At 37.5% G+C, this 14,977-nt stretch overlaps 1 long non-coding RNA gene across 5 annotated transcripts; it reads right to left on the reverse strand.

Annotated features, from left to right (window-relative positions):
- Positions 1-202: 202 nt before the first annotated feature.
- Positions 203-13,636, reverse strand: LOC135250312 (uncharacterized). 5 transcript variants are annotated; one of them, XR_010328899.1, is made up of 7 exons: positions 12,725-13,636; positions 8,635-8,746; positions 7,471-7,542; positions 7,149-7,208; positions 5,724-5,795; positions 4,749-4,831; positions 203-2,234 (listed from the first exon to the last, which is right to left on the reverse strand). It is a non-coding gene; the product is annotated as an uncharacterized LOC135250312 (long non-coding RNA). The 5 variants fall into 5 exon arrangements; XR_010328898.1 differs by lacking the exon at positions 12,725-13,636 and adding an exon at positions 9,291-9,408; XR_010328895.1 differs by lacking the exon at positions 12,725-13,636 and adding an exon at positions 8,878-8,971.
- Positions 13,637-14,977: the final 1,341 nt, after the last annotated feature.

The raw sequence follows: 14,977 nt of genomic DNA on the forward strand, positions 1-14,977 counted from the left end.
TCTGTTTCATTTTTTCCTGTCCTCGTTTCCTCTAGCTTCAGTGGCTTATCTCCTCAGGGATAAGCTTTTCGATTCCCTGTTCAGTTGCGTGTGGTCCTCCGACACTCCTCCCTCCCTCCCTCACACAAACAAATAAAAAAATGTGCGTGTTTGAGTAATTATCAATTTAGCCACCATCTAAGACATACAAAACATCATTCAATTCAATTTCAATTCAATTTTATTTGTATAGCGCTTTTTACAGAGAACTGTCACAAAGACACTTTACAGAGTAGCAAGGCAAGAGACAGAGCAAAAAAGAGCATACAGAGCAAACACCAGGCCTGAACCCCCAAATAGCAGGTACATAAGGTAAAAAACTCCCCGTGGGGAGAAAACCCTCAAACAGTGGCGAGAAAAAACTCCCCAATGGGAAGAAATCTCGAGAGGAACCCGGCTATAGAGGGGGAGCCCATCCTCCACTGGCCAGCCTGGTGTAAAGTAACATCATAGACCTTTACATGTAGTACAAGCTTTGAAACAATGCACAATCAGAAAGAAAGTACTTCAATTAAAAAAAAAAAAAAAACATTGTTAAATTACAATATGGTAAATGGCATGCATTTATATAGCGCTTTACAATTGATGCCTCTCATTCACCTATTCACACACACACTCACACACCAACGGTGAAAGGCTGCCATGCAAGGTACCAATCAGCTCGTTGGGAGCAATTAGGGGTTAGGTGTCTTGCTCAGGGACACTTTGACACGCCCAGGGCGGGGGATCAAATCGGCAACCCTCCGATTGCCAGACAACCCCTCTTACCTCCTGAGCTATGTTGCCCCCTATAAAGTAATAATAAAAAATAAAGATAAAATATAGGTTTTGAAGAAATCTAAGTCAAAAAGCCAAATTTTATGTAATTGTTATTTTGGTTTACATCTAAAAAGGTAGCAACCAGACACTCACTGTACATTTGGCAAAAACGCTTGACATAAAACTCTTCTTCCTTTTCCTGCAGGGCTTCATTAATGACAGAGTCCCAGACTTCATTAAATTTACTAATCAGCACAGGCATACTTATAGATTCTGCAATGCGCTTTCTTTCTTGGTTTGGGTCATTAAAAGGATATTCCTTGCCGATGTGATCTATACCTTCTTTCAGCTTTGTGTACTGTTCTGTTATATTTTTCTGGTTCTTTTTATCTGTTTCAGGGTTTTTCTTGAAATCCTGGCGAATATTACTCACAATTGGGTTCAGACGAGCTTTAAGTAAATATTTCAGCTTTTCAATATTTAAATCATTTTTCTCTGTGTGGTCGCTATTTATCACCTCTTTCATAAGATTAAATTGTATCTTAGTAATATTTTTCCTGTCTGAATAATCTTGGTACTGAGTATGGGGGAACTTCGTTAACTGCCTAATTAATGGAACCAGAACTTCTTTGAGATTTTTTTCACTCACACTGCCATCTAATCCATAGCTTTTACTGAAGCCAATAAAACATTGAATTCTCCACTCTTCACATTTCCTGAAAAGAGTATCCATGCAGGAATCACATGATTTGTTCATAATGCATGGAGAGTATAGAGTATAAAAATACATTCTGTATACATTGATGCTTGTATAGCTTTTGCTTTGAATAAACTCATCAATCTTTTTGCACAGAAGAGGTTCAGTATGCTCTCTCGGTTCATTATTTTTACTTTTTGGCAATTCTTGACATTCAAAAAAAACACAATTCTCAGTGGAATCCAGTATGAAAACCAATGCATGTTGAAAACGTGGGTTGATTTTTTCTTTTGCTTCATTCTTATATTTGTGAAACCATATTCGAACAAATTCAGGAAAAGTTGGAATTTTGGAACCAAGGATCCTTCCAATGGCAAAAATTATATCTGTCTTTTTCAGATAAGATTTTAGCTGATTGGCTGCTTTACCCTCATTTGATTTTTTTTTTATTTTGTTGGACTTTAAATATTTTACAATGTTGGAATATATTACTTTCGATGCATAAAGAAATTCATTGAGGTTAATATTACAATACAAGGGAATTTCAACAGGATCAGGATGAAGAGTTTGTGTGTCGAAAAATCTGTTTTTTTGTACTTGAAAAATCAACAGGAATGTACAAACCCCCTTAATTACAACACGCTTATCACCAAATTTCAGGGTTTTCCTTTTGTCTCTGAAGTCATTTGACACTGTGATGACAAGTAGGATGTTGATGACAGCAGCATTTGAATATTCTCTGAAAGGTAAGTAAAATTGTTAATATTAAATAAGTATCATGGAATTTTTGTGAGGCTCATGTGGACATTCAATCTATCCATTTTAATATTTCATTGTTAATCAAAAGCATCAATTTACACCAGATCAAAAATCTGAAAGCCAGAAATTATATATAAACAGTGAGCTCCATAATGTTTGGAACAAAGATTTTTTATTTTTTATTTGGCGCTGTACTCGATAATTTAAGATTGGTAATTAAACAGTTCATATGTGGTTAAAATGCAAATTCTCATCTTTTATTTAAGGATATTTTATACATTTTGGTTCCATCATGCAGAAATTACAGCACTTTCTGTACATAATCCCCCCATTTCAGGGCACCATAATGTTTGGGACACATGGCTTCACGGGTGATTCTTACGTGTCAGGTCTGTTCAATTGCTTCCTTAGAACAAGTGTTAGAGTACTTTCCGTATCTAGTCATGATTCTAGCCTTTTGATTGCCTTTTGATTTTCAGAAGGTAGGTGTGGATGTCTCAGTAACTACTGTCTGCAGAAGACTTCACATACATAACTATAGTGGCTACACTGCAAAATGCAAACCACTTGTTAGCTGCAAAAACCAGGTTGGCCAGGTTACAGTTTGCTAAGAAGAAATCTTGGAGGCCAAAAGAAATTGCCCAAAATCCAAAGCACCCCCCACCATCTGTGAAACTTGGGGGTGGGGGTGTTATGGTTTGGGCATGTATGGCCGCCACAGATGCTGGCTCATTTGTCTTCATTGATGATGTAACTGTTGATAGCAGCAGTAGAGTGAATTTTGAAGTGTACAGAAGCATCTTATCTGCTCACTTCATCATACAGAAAGATCATGATTCCAAACATACTGCCAGAGCAACACATGAGATTTTAAAGCTAAACACTGGAAAATTATTGACTGGCATTCACCTGGTCTGAATCCAACTGAACATGCATTTTATATGCTGACGAGAAAACAGAATACAACTAGCCCCCAAAGGAAGAAGGAACTGAAGATTGCTGCTGTGCAGGCCTGGCAGAGCATCACCATAGAAGATACTCAGCATCTGGTGATGACTATGAGTCACATATTGCAAGTAGTCATTGCATGCAATAAGGATATGTGACAAAGTACTTAACATGACTACTTTCATTTAAATTAATATTAATAGTTCCCAAACAGTATGCTGGTTTTTAAATACAGGAGCTATGTATAAAAAGTTCCATAATTTCCACATGGTGAAACTTCAGGGTACCTGTACCCATTGTTCTATGAGTTATTAGCCAGCTTTAAGCTGCATATGGGAATTGGATCTCCAATTTTGAGACTGAAATTATCTACCTGTCATCTTGATGGCCAATCAGGGAAAAGATGCACTGTCACTACCAAATTAGCATACGGTGTCTATTTAAGCAGTATTCAAGCCCTCAATCTTTCTGTGAGACAAATTCTCAGCAAAGGAAAGACAGGGCCTGCTGAGCTTAAATTTTTTAACAGGAAGTTAGCTATTGAAGAAATTCAAAATGGCCCTCTAAACAGTTAGTAATTGACATAAGGCACAGAAAGGACCTCATAAAAGCATATTATTTGGTACGTCCATTGAGTGATCCGAGTATATCCTAGAAGGGGTGCCCTCAAAAACTCTCACCAGATCTCAATCTAATTGAAGACCTATGGGAGATTTTGGACCGACATGTTAAGACAGCGCTCTCCACCACCATCATCAAAACACCAAATGAGGGAATATGTTTTGGAAGAATGGTGTTCCATCCCTCCAGTAGAGTTTCAGAGACTTGTAGAATCTATGCCAAGGTGCATTGGAGCTTTTTTGGTGGCCCAATACCTTACGCCTAGTGCACATTACACAACTTTTAAAATCCTGACAAAATCCTAACAATGGAGAGCATGTCACACTTAACAAGTGTCTTTCCAAAAAAATTGCTGGTATTTTCATCCAAGGAACACTCACACTACACAACTTACAAAAGACTGGTAATCATAGGGGGTCACACACTACATGATTCATGATCATGATAAATTAGATCTTAAAGACTTAAAATAAAATCTAACCAGTTTGATATTCTCACAAGAGTCGCAGACAAGCTTACAACTGGACCGGGTGAGTCTCTGACCATGTCACATTAAAAGGCTCTTGGTCATGGGCGTGCACACCGATCAAGCAAAGACTGGGGATTTTTGTTGTGATCCTCTTAAGATCTTGAAAATTAGCCTGCAACTACAAAACCCTGACTACAATTGTGTAATATGCACTATGCATTACTAAGGCACTAAGACAGAGCAAAATCAAGAAAAAATATTGTCTTTGTCCCAAACATCATGGAGCTCAGTATATATATATATATATATATATATATATATATATAGACAGAGAGAGAGTATTTTCAAAACAATATATTATGCATTTACATCAGTTTAGCTAACCTAAGGCAAACTAAAGTTGAATGCATCCCTCAGTTTATTCTGAACAAAGTCCAGCTTAAACGAAGGACTAACCTTGTATTTGAAGAGTGTTCTATCTTGTCTTCATCAGCAAGCTCTATTTCCCCATCAGTGCCTTTGATCTCCAGAGTTGAAATCTGTTGATTGAACAAGAAATAATGAACGTGAATTCATAAAGAAACCATGTCAACCTGTTGAGGTGTCATGCCCACACCTTTTGCAATATCACAAATGTTACAAAGTAAATGACTGAAATTGAGGATGAGAAATGATTATCGTGGCAGGTTATAAACTAGCTAACAAGCTAGGAAAGGTGGAATTCCAAATAAGTGGAGGAATATTGTACAGTCCTGAGGGTCAGTGGGATGCAGGGGAGGAACGGGGCTGCAGGGGTTCGCAAGCAGGGATAGGACAGGGCTGGGATGGTTCTCCGTGAACTCAGGGCAAGGAACAAGGGGAGAAAAAAAAAACAAGAGGTCAGGCACAATAAAGATTATGAACACACAGAGTAAGTGTAGTGTCTGTGCCAAAGAACTAGGATAAACACGTGTATATAAGCTCCATTGAGATACAATATAATCTTCAACCAACAGTGTATAACTTAACAGAAGAATATTATGTTTTCAACATACAAAAATAGCAAGTTACTCACACATACAAAGCACTGTAAGTCATTAAGACTTCCAAAATCTAGGCATGCCATTTAAAGTACAGATATCTAAATTAGGCCAAGTAACGCAAAACAATATTGGCTTAGCTAACACAAATTAAACATGCCGTATTCCAAAGCAATGCTGCTATCCAAGTTTCCTAAATTATTTCAGGTAACTTGGCCCTGTGTTTTTTAAATGCCTACTTAGTTAAATGGCCATGAATGGCTTTGCAATAAGAAAATGTTTTTTAATGCCATCATTTGCTCATGCTTTTAAAGAAGGTAGCCCAGTAGAAACAATTTATCTCTGATTTTATTCTGGTTTGCGACAATAAAATATTACTGCAATCAAGCTGAGAAGACACAAATGCACAAACCATTTTTTCAGAATCCAGGAGGGACAGCATGTTCTTCGGGAGGAAGAAGCCCACTCTCATGATATTATTAATCTGGGAATCAGAATCAGTAGTTACGCTAGGATTTTTTACAACTGCTTCACCAGAGACAGAAAAGCCATCTACATGTAATTAAATCTGTAGGAATTTCTCTCGAAGATATTTGCGACCTACTAACAATAGCTGAGCATTAGCAGAATTTAACAAGAGGAAATGTTGGGTCATCCAAGCCTTTACGGCTTTCAGCCAGGCCTCTATTTTGGCTAGCTGATCAACTTTGCCTGCATTTATTTTGAAGAACAAATAGGTAAATTAAACTTGAATCCACCTAGAGACAGATTCTCATTCGACTCTTCTTTCTGCTTTGACTTGGCTATTTTGTGTTCGTCAGGGAGATCTTCTGCCATATTGACACCTTTGATCACCTTGGTGAATTTTTTTTTAATTGAACAAAAATGAATAAAGATGAATTAACAAAGAGACCAGCCCAACCTGTATCAAATTAACAGCAGGTTATTTATTCATTTATTTATGTTCACTTTCCCATGTTATGGATTTTTGCAGGTGCTCATATAATTATTTTGGCAAAATTAAAAAATCAGTTAGTTGTCAGAGGCTATAGTTAAACTTACTGAAGATAAAGTCCTCCATCTATTCTGATCCCATTGATCTTTTTCTTTCACAATATTGTGTTTTATTTTCCAGTTTTCTATTGTATTTAACAGCTAGGTTAATCATATTTCACATCATGTAAGGTTGTGATCAAATTCCTCATCTAAGAAGAAGTGCTGCACATTTGGAAAGGAATTCCCATCAATTAATAAATAAGAATTCATGGTTTTCAATTCAGTCCTAGGGTACGAAGCCAACATGGAATATTAACTTAAATGTATTTGGATGATATTTGATCTAAGGCCATGTCCATGTCCATATGTAACAGGTCTCCAGACCTGTTATTCCTGTTCTGAGGAATGATGTTTGTTCACTTTAAGGAAGGATGTTTTGATTTCTTGTATTCTATCGCAGAGCTAGAAACTAGTATTATTTCCTATATATATAATTTGTCATGTTAGGAATCAAACAAAAAAGCATAAACCACCTTTTTTATTTTTGTTTAAATAACATTAATTTTAATTTAATGTTCTCATCGTTCAATTGTTCTCCTTACTTTACATCTCAACACAATGGTAGGACATAATCAAAATTAGAGAAGCTTCACAGTCTGGATGACAAAAAATATAATTTTCTTAGTTTTCACAGAAATGTGAATGTTGGTGGCTGTTTGCACATTTGGGTGACTGACTGCTACATATAATACATAATGTCATGAATTGAAGTGTCATGGTCACTCCTTTTGCAATATAACAGGTTTTACAAAGCAAATGAGAAATGGTTGAGAATGGTTACCAGGCTCATGATATTTCCCGTAATTCTAGCTTTGAATGTTGCATTTGGTCTCAGAAGCAGCTGTAATATATATATAAAGGTTATGAACACACAGAGTAAGTGTAGTGTCTGTTCCAAAAAACTAGGATAAACACTTGTATAGAAGCTCCATTGAGCTACAATATAATCCTCAACCATCAGTGTATTACTTATCTGAAGAATATCATGTTTTCAACGTACAAAAATTGCAGGTTACTCATACATACAAAGCACTATAAGTCTTTGTGCTTTTAAAGAAGGTAGCCCAGTAGGAATCAAGCTGAGAAGACACAAATGCACAAACCATTTTTTCAGAATCCAGAAGGGACAGCATGTTCTTCGGGAGGAAGAAGCCCACTCTCATGATATTATTAATCTGGGAATCAGAATCAGTAGTTACGCTAGGATTTTTTACAACTGCTTCACCAGAGACAGAAAAGCCATCTACATGTAATTAAATCTGTAGGAATTTCTCTCGAAGATATTTGCGACCTACTAACAATAGCTGAGCATTAGCAGAATTTAACAAGAGGAAATGTTGGGTCATCCAAGCCTTTACGGCTTTCAGCCAGGCCTCTATTTTGGCTAGCTGATCAACTTTGCCTGCATTTATTTTGAAGAACAAATTAAACTTGAATCCACCTAGAGACAGATTCTCATTCGACTCTTCTTTCTGCTTTGACTTGGCTATTTTGTGTTCATCAGGGAGATCTTCTGCCATATTGACACCTTTGATCATCTTGGTGAATTTTTTTTTAATTGAACAAAAATGAATAAAGATGAATTAACAAAGAGACCAGCCCAACCTGTATCAAATTAACAGCAGGTTATTTATTCATTTATTTATGTTCACTTTCCCATGTTATGGATTTTTGCAGGTGCTCATATAATTATTTTGGCAAAATTAAAAAATCAGTTAGTTGTCAGAGGCTATAGTTAAACTTACTGCTTTTGTGGAAGATAAAGTCCTCCATCTATTCTGATCCCATTGATCTTTTTTTTTCACAATATTGTGTATTATTTTCCAGTTTTCTATTGTATTTAACAGCTAGGTTAATCATATTTCACATCATGTAAGGTTGTGATCAAATTCCTCATCTAAAAGAAGTGCTGCACATTTGGAAAGGAATTCCCATCAATTAATAAATAAGAATTCATGGTTTCTGACACCTTTTTCAGATTTTACTGAAAAAAATTCAATTCAGTCCTAGGGTACGAAGCCAACATGGAATATTAACTTAAATGTATTTGGATGATATTTGATCTAAGACCATGTCCATGTCCATATGTAACAGGTCTCCAGAATTTAACAAGAGGAAATGTTGGGTCATCCAAGCCTTTACAGCTTTCAGCCAGGCCTCTATTTTGGCTAGCTGATCAACTTTGCCTGCATTTATTTTGAAGAACAAATAGGCAGACTAAACTTGTTAGACTGATTTCCTGCTTAAATGGATACAATATGTCTTACCTGCTTGCTCTCAGGATGGCTCCAGGAGGCCACTTGGATATTCTCACCCAACTCCTCTTTCTGCTTTGACTTTGCCAATTTCTTTGTAGTTTCTCAATCAGCAAATTAATACCTGGAAATGAATAACTGAATGAATGAATGAATGAATAAATAAATATATAAATACATAAAAACATTTTAAGATTACAAAATGATTTCATTGTCTTGGTATTAGATATACAAATCAGTGTTAATCGTTAATACTTTGAAGCTTTGTCTTAACTTTCCACGATGTTATCGTTTGTTTGGCCAAAAGCTGGTTTATGGCTTGAGTTATAGAGAAAAAAATGTTCCGTCATTAGATCAGTTGTACGTGATTGGTTGCTCTTTGCATGCATGTTAATACAAGCAGAAAAACGGAAGTACGTTGTCAGGTGCCCCACCCATAACAAAGATTCCACATCATCCAAAGTTGTGATCAAACTCCTAATGTAAAAGAAAGTGCCCCACATTTGGAAAGTAATTCCCATCAGCTGAATAATGACAAGTCTGACACCTTTATCTGAATTTACAGAACTAATTCAATTCTTTCTGAGAGTATAAAGCCAACACTGTATATTTAATAAAAACAGACATGTATGTGTTGATATCTGGGCCTATGTTCAATGTGGAAATACCTCCAGACCTGTGTAGCATTCATCTTAGCCTCTCCCACTGGCGAAGAGTACACACACCTGGGTCAACTAATCAGCCCAGGTGCTTAAAGGTGTGTCACACAGCATGTGACAACCTGTTTTTACAGTGGTATGGGATGACATCACAGCATTCTGATGCATTCATTATTTTAAGTTCTGATTTCTTGTAAGTCAAATGGCTTTGTATAAGATGAGGTACTTGTTCTCCAACTTAAACTCTTGGTCCTGGACACAAATACCATTCCCTTTATGTGTAATAATTATTCATTTGTGATAATACTATTGCATTGCATTGAAATAACTTGCATTTTACAGCATCCCCACCCCCACCCAGCCTTTTCTTTCCACTGAAGCAACATTGCAGCAAAGAAATCTAAACAAAAGGTCTGGCAGATTTGGATGTACTGATATCTGTTGCCATGTCTATATATAGATGCACCTCAATGCCCACATTTCCTGTTCTGAACTAATGATGCTTGGTCAGTCATTTTAAGTTTTGATTTCCTGTAAGTCCATACTGACTTTGTATGAACTGCAAAACATGTTGTAGGTTCGTTATGCTCTGATTCCTTATCTCTCTCTCTGTCTTCTTCCATTTATGCCTGTCTCTCTCTGTACCTCAGTCACTGTACTTCAGTAATGTGTCATTCATTCATTTAGAACTCAGAGACACATTGATGGATCAGTGTCCTGTTTTTCAAGAGTGCAGAGTTTACAGACAGACACATTAAACATACTTTCTACAGAACACAAAATTAGAACTTAAATAAGACATCAATCAAAGGTAGTGTAACATTCATGAAAACATTTACAATTAACTGTAATTAGATCTTTTATCACATTATGAAAAAAGCAATGGGTACTCAAGCATTGAGTTTTAGTGATTGTTGTAGTTTACTCCAAGTGTATGGAGGACAGTATCTAAAGACAGTTTTCCCCAATTCTGTATTAAATGCAGGCAAACAGAGCAGCGACAAGTCCTGAGAACAAGCTTGATAGAGTTCAACTCATAAGCCGCGTTTCCACCCAAAGTACCCAGAACCTTTAGTCCCAGGAACTACTTTTCAAGGAACTAAAAGGTTCCTTCAGCCCATTGTTGTCTGCGTTTCCACAGCGGCCTAAAGACCCGCGAAGATTAGGCAAATTAGTCCACTGACGTGTGAAAAAGCGATGTCGTCGTCGGTCCATCTGTCGTATGATTTCTTCTGTAACCCCATACTACCACCGAAGTAGCCTACATTATTTTCTAATAACCGGGACAGCCTGGAGGGGTTTATTCCACTTATACAACGGGTTACCAACAATGACTATATATGGTTACATTAGTATTTATTGATTTTTATCGACTTAATCACCTGAAATTGAAATATTCTTCCGCAGCCATTTGGGCATGTTTTACCGTTGTCAAGCAAAACTCTCATTGGTAGTTCGACTTGGACCGTTGTTATGCAACAAATAGGATATAACAGGTCAATATTCAGATTGTAACTGTTTTATATATCCTCTCAAACACATTCATTATGTTTATGCGAACATTCACTTTCATGTCTTGACATCCGAGGTGACAGAATGCATTCACATTCCACAAATAACTGGTAACAACAGCAGAAAACATGCGCACGTCGTAAAGAATTTGCTGTGGAATTGATTACTTCGACTTTCATCGTCAATTCCATATAGGCTAATCGCAAAATGACAAGAATAAATAGAATGAAAACTCAGACTTGCGTGAAAATTTAAATTAATATTGCAGTGGTACAGCCACCGTTTCCTTTCCTTCAAAGTTACTGCTAACGGAGCAGCGAAGTGTGCCCTCCAGATGCAAACCATGCACCATAAATTAGTCCATAGTCTTCCTGGTCTTTTTGTGGAATTGAGGAATCGCAGAGTAAAATTATGGCAGTCTGAAAAAGCAAAAGGGACGATTACTAGAATTAGCCAGTTATTTCACCCTGACAAAAAGTGCGGAAGGTGATTTCCATTTACTGTATCACCAATGTAAATTACGCAGAACTACCGCATACCTCATATAACTGTATCAAATGTTTTGAGTCAATTATAACAGGCTAACAAAGAAAATCCGGAAGAAAATATTCAGCAACCAAATTAAATCGTTATTTCTATAAAATATGCTTAACTTCTCAACATTTTGACAAGTGCCTCAATATGAGCTTTAAAAGTTAATTTGGCATCAATTTAAATTCTGAGATATTTGTTTGTAGTTACTCTCTCAATGTGAGAACCGTTTAAGGTGCTGATTATTAAGACCCTATATTCAATTTTTTTCACTTCGCAGAAAACCACATATTTAGTTTTGTCAGAATTTAGCACCAGTTTTAGATTAATGAGTGCAATTTGCATGCCAAGAGAAGCAAGCTGTTGATTTTTTATGGCCTGCTTTATAGAGTCAGCAGTACAGTAGAGAATGGTGTCATCCACATGCCAGAGGTGGAAAGTCCAGGGGTCAGAAAGTAAAAGTCTTTTCATGTTTTTCTTCCACCCATGAACCTCAGCCAGCTGATTTCACTAATTAGTTCTACCACCTGGCTGACAAATTGTGCTAATTAGCAAATTCAGAGAAATGGACCAAAATACTGGGGAGGTAAAATACTTTTACTTTCTGAACCTGGATTTTTCACCTCTGCCTCAAACAGATGGACATTACCAGTGCCTATGGATGAAACAATATATTTAATGTGCATAGTAAACAAAACTGGCCCTAAAATTGAACCTTGTAGGACTTTATTTATGGTAAGAAACTCTGATCGAATCACCAAATATAATGTATTAAGATCTATCTGTAAGGTAATTTTAGGCTACACAATCTCTGTGTGACAGAATAAAACCCAAAAATCAAGAGTCTCTGTAATATCATTGAGTGATCAACTGTGCCAAAGGATTTAGACAAGTCTACAGAAGGAGCGGCACAGTACTGATGATTATCCTTTGCACTCACAATGTTCTTCCCAATCAGAGAGGCAGTAGAGATGGTATTGTGTTCAGCCCTAAAACCAGATTGGTGAGTGCTTAAAATAGAGTGCTGAGCAGGGCTGGCTTGAGCTGTTCATTAACTAATGATTCAAGAATTTTGGCTACATGACAACATATAAATTTTCCCACACATAACAAGAGACATATAATAGATCTGGTACGCTCCTCTGGTGTATCTACTTCTAATCTCGCAGGCAATGATCTTCCCATTTCTGTTCACAAAATAATTTTATTTGAAATGTTCATACCTCTGTCACTGAATGACACCAAATGTATTATTAGCTTCAGAAATGTAAAAACATCAACCCTGACTTATTGATGGAACTTTTAAATGCATGTCCTGTTCCTGAGCCTGTCTCCACCCCTACTGATGAGCTAGTCTCTCATTATAATGACCTTCTCTCCTTATATTTATAATCACTTACCTCTTAAATATTGCACTATTTCCTTCACTCACACTGCACACTGGTATGCTCTTGAACAGGTTCTCTCTCAGTTCCGGGCGCTCTCTGGAACCTGGGTGTTTTGGAGGGAATTTTGAAATGGCGCCGCATGTTCCTCCTGAAACCACTGCTCAATCCATGGGGTCCTTGCTATGTTTAATGCTGCTCCTTCCTGTCCTATCAGGAGCGCAGTTGGCACCAAATATTGTCTTTCTCCTTTTCCCTTACTCCACTCTCTTTCTAGATCTGGATCCTGGTAGGGATCGAACCTCATAGTGCAATGTAAGTCATATTCTGGCCCAGTTGCCTGCGGGATCTGAGCCTCAACATATTTTTGCCAAGTGCTCCACACTTGGTCTTTTACTTGTGTCTTAATATCCCCTACCCAATATATATTTGCCATGTGGAGGTTTTCACTTCTCATATAGTACATTCCTGTTAAATCTATGCCCTCTCCTTCACAGTTTAATTTTAGTCCTAAGGCCAGAATTGCATCTCTTCCTAGAAGGCTTACGGGGGAATTTTTGCATACTACTACCTCTAATTTTGCTTCTTTTGCGCCTATTTTTATTAATACCGGTTTTGTGGTCGGGCTTAACATTGTTTTCCCAGAGAACCCTACTGTTTGAATAACTTCTCCCGACAGTGGCAGATGTGAGGCATATTCTTTCCTAATGCATGTGCATGTTGCTCCAGTATCTATCATCATGGGGACAATTTTTCCTCCGATTTGTACATTTGTTATAGGTTCTTGTTCTGGCCCGTTTGTTATCATTACATGCTGTCCTACTCTGCCTTGGTTCTCTGGGCACCCCTATTGGGCACCTTGGTAATTTACAGATCCCCCACTCTGATATGGGGGCCTAGCCTGGGGAGGTATAGATCACCGTTGGCTGGGGCACCATCAGGCTGCTCCGTGGTTCAGGCGCGGGGGTGGCTTCAAAGTCAATATTCTGTATATCCATTGTCCATATTCTGTATTTTCACAGATGCCACAGATTTTTCGCCTCTGTTTCTTTATCCAGCTCTTTTATTTCTCTCGCCTTTTTTTTATCTCCCTATGTCCTGGTGACTGCGGGGCATACGAAGGAGGAGTCATTATTTAACTGTGACCCCTACACATTCCTACATCTTTTTCTAGGGAAGTGGACCTAAACCATTAGAAAATTGCTTTTTCCTGTTCTCTTTTTAGCTTTCTTTTTTCTGATTTGTCTCCTGTTCTGTAATTTGCTATTACCCCTCCCATCTGATCGCATATTTCCCTATCAAACGTACCCCCTTTGGGCCATTTTGTCGCCATTCTTTTAGTTCTTTTTGTCCATTTTTCTGATATATTTTCTATCTCCTGTTTACATTTAGGATATTTTCCCGTGATTATCTCAACCGGCATTTCCTCTCCTTTTTCCATTATTTTATGTTTACTTTAATACTTTTATTCTATTTATTATTTATATTTTATTATATATTTAACCTTTATTTTCAGCCGGGGCTAATACTTTTATTGTATTTTCTCCCGTTTATACCTTCTACACACTTCACGTTTCTTTACTTAATTTAGTTTATCAATTCATTTTCACCCTTCTCCTTTATAGTTGTATATACACATAAATCACAATTTTTTTTACCTCAGTTGCCTCAATACAACGTTATATCCGCTCAAGCACAAGCATCTAAGCATCAGCACAGCTTAACAGTATTTTACCTTACCAACAATTTTTCTCTGACTTTACACCTCAGAGGACAGTGTTTTTCCCAAAAACGCTTTTACCAGAGCTCTTGCAGGTGGCCCTTCTTGGGTTTCTCTCCTCCCAAGTCTCTGGCACCTCTTTTTAAAACAACAGCAACAGTTTAAACCATCAGCAGTAACAATATTTCCAATATCAATTCTGCTTCAATCACACTTTTCAACACAATTTATGACGTCCTTTCACTCACACCACACTCAATTCACTCATGGTTCGCTGCGCACGTTTTCTGGAGAGCTTGCCGCTTCCTTCCCCTCAATTGTCGGTGTTAGTGTCCGGGTTAGTTTTGTGAGAGGATTTCACTCCCGGCGTCAGGGAGAGGAGGTCAGAGAGGACAGTGCCCCAATCCGAAACAAGTAGTTAAATACTCTTACCTTTTGATAAGATGGCCAGCTTTTTAAGGGGCTAGTACCCTCTGCCTCTGTCTCCAGGAGCCGGGAGCTTCAGCAATCCCTTTCTCGCAACCCGGACGAGCCCCCAAAATGTCATG

Source organism: Anguilla rostrata, chromosome 1 (genome assembly GCF_018555375.3).
Source record: "Anguilla rostrata isolate EN2019 chromosome 1, ASM1855537v3, whole genome shotgun sequence".
Classification (NCBI taxonomy): Eukaryota; Metazoa; Chordata; class Actinopteri; order Anguilliformes; family Anguillidae; genus Anguilla; species Anguilla rostrata.